This window comes from Dryas octopetala, chromosome 4 (genome assembly GCF_963921425.1).
Source record: "Dryas octopetala chromosome 4, drDryOcto1.1, whole genome shotgun sequence".
NCBI classification, from domain to species: domain Eukaryota; kingdom Viridiplantae; phylum Streptophyta; class Magnoliopsida; order Rosales; family Rosaceae; genus Dryas; species Dryas octopetala.
The window spans coordinates 7681558-7689662 of NC_141369.1; positions in this window are offsets into that span (position 1 = coordinate 7681558).

Consider the following 8105-nt stretch of genomic DNA (forward strand, 5'->3'; position numbering starts at 1 on the left):
AAACCCCAAACTTTTTTTTTTCTTTCCAATTGCCCAAAGGCCCCAAACCCCCCTCTCTTTTTCTCTTTTTTTTTTTTTCTTTCCTTACTTTTTTTCCATGTGCCTCTCTCAGTCTTTTTTTTTAATTATTTTTTCCTTCCTTTTTTCCCGTGTCTCTTACGGTCTTATCCAGCCAAGCTTTGTCTTCACTGAGTGTAACAACCCAAATTTTGTTTATGGTAATTTTGTTATTTAAATTTTTCAAACTTGTTTTAAGATTTCTTTAAAGGAATTAGAAATTTCCTTAAGTTTATTTTAACTAACTTAAACCTTTGGTTGTGATTTTAGAGCTTAGTTGTGTGGAAATGAATTTTAAAAAAGGAAAATTCAAGAATTTGACGATTATTATTTTTTTCAAAATTAAATTATGAGAGTAGGATTTTTCATAATTTTTATAAAAGCAATTTGACTATTTTGAGGTTATAGAAAATTAATATTCATCAATACGAGTCCGTACAATTTTTCGGTGAATTATTTGGAGTCTCGAACTATTTTTTGTGAATTTTCGAAGTTGAAGAAAATATAAAATAGGAAAATTTCGATAAATTTTGGTAAATTTCAGTAAATTTTGCCAAAATTTCGAAAATTTCAGCGAAAAATTGTTGAATATGTGTTTCGATTTTGTAACTCTAAAAAAATGAAATTTAATACCTTGGTGTTAGGTACACATATACTCATTTATAGACTTGGATCCTCTCCTACCCTAGCTTTTTTCAATCTGCCTAAACTTTTGATATCTTAATGCCATATGTCCAAAATTAAATCTTATTTTATGATTATTGTTTTGTAATAAATTTTTAATATTATATATGCTAATTATTGTTAACCATGATGTAATATGTGAGCTGCATGCATCACAGTTAACCATGGAGGGGAAAATGATACTTTTTTTTTTTTTTGCCATTGAAAATGATACTTTTTTACCTATAAGAAATGTGTGGTTTTCTTTTTCATAGAATAATAATGTGTACTTGTTAAGAAAATGAATTTGTTCTATTTTGTGTAACCATATTTTATGGGGATTCTCAAATAGAGGCAATTCAAAGTGCATGTATGCTTTGTGGTATGAAGATAGCAAGAATCATGTTCCCAAGCCAATATTTTGATTTTTGAGGCATTACATTGTTTCCATAAATTGAAGCCAAAAGGTTTTTTTTTTTTGCCAAAGAAATACTTCATATTAAAAACAAACAAAGCCACAAAGGCAGAATACAACCAAAAGAAACCAATGAAACAACAAACTGACAAAGCACTAAAATAAAAGAAACAGAGATCAACTAGAGATATGTTGTAGAAGTCCCCAGTGCTAATCAAAACGTAGACCATCCGCAACCAAAATGCCAATCATAGAGGATGGGAGATTCAAATCCCAAGTATTAACACACATCCTTTTTCTTGCCAAGTTAGCTACAAAATCAGCAGCTTTGTTAGCCTTTCTGCGCACCCAGTTCCAGTAAATAGAAGAAAAGCTAGAGGAAAATCTCCTTATTTCTTGCAGTAAAGGAAAAATTTCCCATGAAGATTTCAAACTAGGATCCTTAAGAGCCGAAATTACCTCTTTAAAATCAGACTCAATTACTACCACTGAGATGCCTTTAGCCCTTGCACATATTAGACCTTCATGGATTGTCATAGCCTCAACAATTAATGTTGAAGAGGCCTTAAAGTGACAAGCAGATCCACCAACCAGTTTAGCACTTTGATCCCTCAAAACAACACCAATACCTACCTCATGACTACCAGCATCCCAAGAACCATTAGTATTAACCTTGATCTCAGAAGCTGCAGGAGGAAACCAAGATGTAGAACTAGATACATGAGAAGGAAATTTAATAGAATTTCCAATAGATATAGACTTGGAATTCTCTTGTTCATGCAAAAACTCAAAACAAGCTCTATGATCCTATCTGCTAGCAAAGACTGGGTCTGGATCCACATTCTGAAATACTGACTTGCATCTGATTTTCCAAATACTCCAAAAGATAAAACAAAGCCTTGTCAATAATAAAGAGGTATCAGCTTTCCAATAATCCAAAACACTCAACAACCACAAATCCAAGTAAGACACTTGGGCTTTATCAACCTTATACCCAAAACATTCAAACCATATACCCTCAACCCAAGGACATAACAAGAGCATATGCTCAACAGTTTCATCATACTGCTTGCAAATCAGGCAAAGAGGGTGCATAGACACTTTCCTTTTAAACAAATTATCCTTAGAAGCAACAATGTTAGAGATTGCCTTCCACAAAAACAACTTAATTTTTGACAAAGTATTTGCAGACCAAATAATTCTCCATAAATTTTTGTCAAATTGATGAGAGTGATGTTGGTGCATTGCATTTGGGATATCTCTTCTCCTATGCTGCCAATAATATTTAGATTTAACTAAATATGAACTAGATTTCACCAAGGGCCAGATAAGCCTATCTTTTTCCTGATTAGTAATGAGAAGAATCTCCTCAATAGAATGAACTACTGAATCTTCCAGATAAAATAATTTTTTGCTAAAGTCCCAGGATCTGGAATGTCAATGAATCAACTCAGCAACTTTTTGAGGAATATCAGAAGCACCATGGATAACATTCCTTACAATAGGACCATCAACACCTGGAACCCAATTATCTCTCCAAATATCTATGGACTGACCATCTAGCACTTGTCATTTTGCACCAGCCAAAAGAATGTCTCTTCCCTTAAGCAGACTAGACCAAGCCCGAGATGCCTTTCCTCCCTTGCTAGCATGCCAAAATTCACAGTGAGGAAAATATAACCCTGTAAGGACCTTAGCCCATAAGGAATCTAGTTCTTGGATCATTCTCCAAGCTTGCTTAGCTAAAAGGGCCAAGTTATAATCTTCCAAGTTTCTAAACCTCATTCCTCCATTCTTCTTAACTCTACCAATTTTGTCCCAATTCTGCCAATGAATTTTTCTTTCATTATCCTTCTGCCCCCACCAAAAGCAAGCAAAAGCTGAATTTATAGCATCACACACCTCTGGGAAACTTAAAAACAGCCATAGGATAAGCGGGAATGGCACAAGTTACTGACTTAATAAGAACCTAGCTCCTTGCCTGCAGTAGATAAAAAAGATTGCTTCCAACCCTTTAGTTTTTTCAGCACAGCATCTCTCACATAGGCCAGAGCTTCCTTCTTAGATCTTCCCCACACCGTTGGTAAGCCAAGATATTTCTCAGGGTTCTGAGCTGCATTCATGCCTAGAATAGAACAAATCTCTTGAGCTACATCTTCAGGAGTATTTGGACTGAAGAAAATAGAAGATTTTTTATAGTTAATTTTTTGACCAGAAGCCAAACAATAATCTTCCAAAATTTCTTTCATGTTAAGGCAATTAGTAGTAGTTGCAGAGAGGAAAAAAAGTGAATCGTCTGTAAAAAATAAATGAGACAACACTGGACCAGCTTTACTCAACTTGATACCCTGTAAAGCACTACCAAGACAAGCATCCTGAATCATGTTAGAGAGAACATCACCAACAAAAAAAAAGATAGGGAGACAAATGATCTCCTTGTCTTAAACCCCTTGAAGGCCTGAACAATGAACCGGGTTTACCATTGACATTAATAGAGAGAAAGAAAGAAGAAACACAAACTATGATCAATCTGACCCATTTAGCAGAAAACCTCATTTTAAGCATCACTGTCTCCAAGAAATCTCATTTCACTCTATCATATGCTTTATTCATATCTACCTTGCAACCCAACTTACCAACCAAACCATTCATTTTAAGCCTGATATGGTGAAAGGCTTCATGAGCAACGAAGATGTTGTCTTGAATCTGTCTTTGAGAGACAAAAGCTCCTTGAAAAGGAGATATGATACGAAGGATGATAGACTTCAATCTATTAGCCAAGACTTTAGAAAGAATTTTGTATGAGAAGTTGCAGCATCCGATGAGTCTAAACTGAAAGAAGTCTTCTGGGCAAGCCACTTTAGGAATGACAACCAACCTTGTCTGATTCATAGAAGACAACACATGTTCATCAACAAAGAATTCCATTGAAGCCTTACTCACAACATCTTGAACAATATGCCAAAATTTCTGATAGAAAACACCAGAGAAACCATCAGGACCTAGCGCTTTCAAAGCCCCAAGCTCAAACACTGCCTTCTTGATTTCCTCAAGTGTGACCGGAGACAATAGAACATTCATTTGATCAATAATCATTGCTTTAACACTTGCTAGAGCTTTGCTCCAATCCCTGGGACCTTAAGATGTAAACAACTTCATAAAAAACTTCTTAAAACCATCCTGAATATCTTCTTTCTCCTCAAGCCACTCACCATCATTGTCTTTAATACACAAGACTTTATGAATTGCCTCCTTTGAACAGTTGACAAATGAAAAAACTTTGTGTTTTTATCACCAAGCTGCAACCAATTAATCCTGGATCTTTGCATCCAAAATAATTTTTCATTGTCCCAAAGTTGCTTAATACTAGCATTCAAAGAATTAATTTTAGACTTACCGATCTTATGACAATCGTTATTCTGCTCCTCAGCTAATTCCCTCATAAGAAAATTCACTTGAACCATATTGCTCTTAAACTGATTTTTGCTCCACACTGATAACTTTTTAGCACAACCATGAAGCTTCATGCACCATTGATAAGACCAAGAGCCCTTAAAATCAGAATTCCAAACCTCATATACCACCTGATGACATTCCTCATAAGATAACCAAATTGCTTTAAATTTAAACTGCTTTGGAGACTTCAACTCATCAAAAGCTGAATCAATAAGAAGAGGAGAGTGATCAGACCCCAAGTAAGGGAGATTGAACACTTGAGTTCTAGGCCGAGACCACAACCAACTGGGGCTTGCCAAAGCCCTATCCAATCTTTCCTTAACCCAGGCACCTTCTCTCTTATTAACCCAAGTGAAACTGAGGCCACTATAACCTAAATCCATTAAGTTGGATTCTTTCAAAAAAGTCTGCAAATAACTCAGATCTCTGGCAGTCAAAAAATTCCCCCTTCCTTCTCAAAAGACTAAGCCATCACATTTAAATCACCAAAACACAACCATTTTTCCTCCATAGATGAAGCAAAGTGAGTAAAATTGTTAGTTTCTAGGATTTGTTATATTGGCTATTTTCCTTGTCAAAACCATTGTATTTATTTTTATTTAATCACTCACAAGCTTTAGGCTAGATTAAGGACAAGTTCAGCTGCATTGAAGAAGTCAAGAATGAACAAGACTCAAGGTATACTGCACTTCATTCAATTCATGAAAATATCAGTTTTGTGTCCATTTGACTAGTCATAAAGAACAATGTTTTTCACGTACAGTGGTTGATACAGTGACAGACACTGCAGTGGGGCCATTTCGGGTTTTACTTTTAAAGCCCATTTCATTGAAAGCCCATTTTCTGTTTTTTACTAAACATGCATGTGCATTGCACATGACTTGGTTCCCCCACTGTATCAATCAGATTTGATTGCATCTCATTCATTCACGCCACACACTTACACACACCTCAGCACTATTCATCATCTTCTCCATTTCTGATTTTTGCAAAATAAAACAATATTTGTTTTTACAGCTCCTCATTCCTATCCTTAGTAATACTAGGATACCCCTCTAGGACAAAATGAATATGCCCCTTATTCGTCTCTTGTGGACAGCCATTGATTGGCTTCCACGTGGCTCGGGCAAACATGGAAATGGTGTGTGTGTGTACGGGTATATGAGATATTCGATTCAGACTTTTTTGGGGTGTGTCGATTAGCATATTTTCAGTGGGTATTTTCGGGGTGAGTGCTCATCTTTTATCAAGTTAGAAAATGTTCATTTTATTTTCAAAATCAAAATGAGTTTCTGAACTTGTTTGTTTCATCTAAAATTCTGAATGGGCTTTAGTGTTTAAATCTTTTCATATATTTTTCAAACACATTCATTTAGATTTTAGTTGAAGGATTCTGTATCAACCTTTTCATGCCTCTTGCTTGAGAAGGTTAATTTTCTTTTTTAAAGAATCCAAAATTTGCATATCATGTTCATACATTGATGAATCTACTGGGCTTGGTGTGAATTGGTGCCATGGGTTGATGAGCTTAGAGTTGGAGCTGCCTTCTTCATGAATGACCGATTGCCTTGCTTATGGAAGTTGCACAAAGGGGTAAGAAAACTGCCACTTAGTTTAGGACTTAGTGATTGAGCTTGTGTGCTGTATGCTCCCTTTGTATTGAACTTCTTCTTTAACCGTTAGTGGTTTTCTGGGTGAACAATCTTGTGGCTTGTTTGTGATTTGTTTCCTATGTGTTGCTGATTATTAATCCGAAAATAACTTCACAAGATCACACACTTCACTTTAGCATGTTAACTTAGACCATAAATGCTAAATGAAAGTTTGTTAAATCTGTCCACACACCACTTTAGTTGTTGATAGCACTGGGATGCCTACATTGATGGATCCTTTGAGTGCATAGGGTGTCACTCAATTCCTTGGTGTGTTCTGACTTGTGGTATTTACTAAAGTTGGTTTGATTTTACAAGTAAATCTAGAGTTTCATATTTTAGTTACTGCATCGTCAGAGTTGTGTCTGTTTGACTAGTTCCTGAATGATCATATAAAATAAAAATTGGGGTCCGGTCACTGAAAGTGAATTTAATCAAGTTAATTAAGTGAATATATCACCTAAATTAAACTTTCAAAAATGATCTCAGAAAATAGCTTTGCCCACAACAAGAGGTGGACCATAAATGCAGGAAGCTCTCCAACTAGCTTTTTTTTTTTTTTAATTTCTAGAACTCTAATATTTATCATATTTTTTGAATGATCCAAAATCTTAATCTCAATATCTGTATTCCACCACCAAACTAAACCCCCTGACAGACCATTAGGATCAACATAGAAGCTATCAGTGAAGTGCATAGACTTTCTCAAAACCTCCAACTTTTCAAACTTGCCCCTAGTCTCCATCAAAAAGACCAAGGAGGGACTAAATTTCCTTGTAATAGCTTTCAAGGATTTGATTGTCAGGTCAATCCCTATACCCTGACATACAGTTCCAACTTAAGAGCCTCATAGCGATCTTGTGGCTGATTCTGGCCAGCCACCATAACCATTTCCAACAGAAAAATTAAAATTCAGAGCCACACCAATAGGAACATTAATTAAGCTAGCAAACGGTAGCCTGTCACCAGTGCTATGTGCCTTATTACCTCCCCTCTTCTTAAGTCTCCTTCTATTTTTTACAGAGTGAGAAGGGTGGGAAGCTTGCAAATTCACTAACTCAAGAGCCGGGAGCATATGCACTATAGCATTCAATCTCAATCTCTTAGTAAGGGGGAATGCAAGTCTTCTTCTCCGAGCCTCTTAAACCCCAGAGTTTTAAAAACTCTAGTCAATGTAATCACCGTCTCAAGTGCATCTTGTATCTTATCATCAAACTGCAGACTTACAATTGCATTTGAACTTGGTACATCATTTTCATAGGGGAGTTCAACTGAATAATGCAAATCAGAAGCTTCCTGCAAAGCAGAGACTGGATCCACCACACCAATTCCTATTTCCTCAATTGTCTACTGATTAGAATTCAACCCATCCTCCACCAATGACTTTGTAGAATGTAACTGCGTTTCAATCCTTGTAGTCTTAGTTGTGATAATGATAGTATTCTCGGCCTAATGCACCAATAAGGATTTTGCCTGCATAATATCAACAAGATTACGTTCCTCAGCTTGCTTAGATACTAAGTCTTTAGTTGAACCAGCAGCTAAACCATACTCAGAGAGAGAAATATTGCCAAGGGAAAGCCCTTTATTCGTAATCTTCTGAAACTCAAAGCTAAGGTCCAAGAAGTTATCCACCAAATGAGCCTTTTCTAGAGTCTTTAAAGGACCTAAACTGCTCCACAAATCCTTTTACTTTACCTCTTTCTTTTTAAAAAGAACATTTAGATTAGGAGCAGTAGCAGTCATGAGTTTCTCAGTAAACTTCATATGCTCTAAAGTATCAAGGATACCTCCGGTAGCGGATCTAGAAATCTATTGTTATAGGGGCAAGATTAACCCAGCAGGGGCAACAAGGGCGGAAG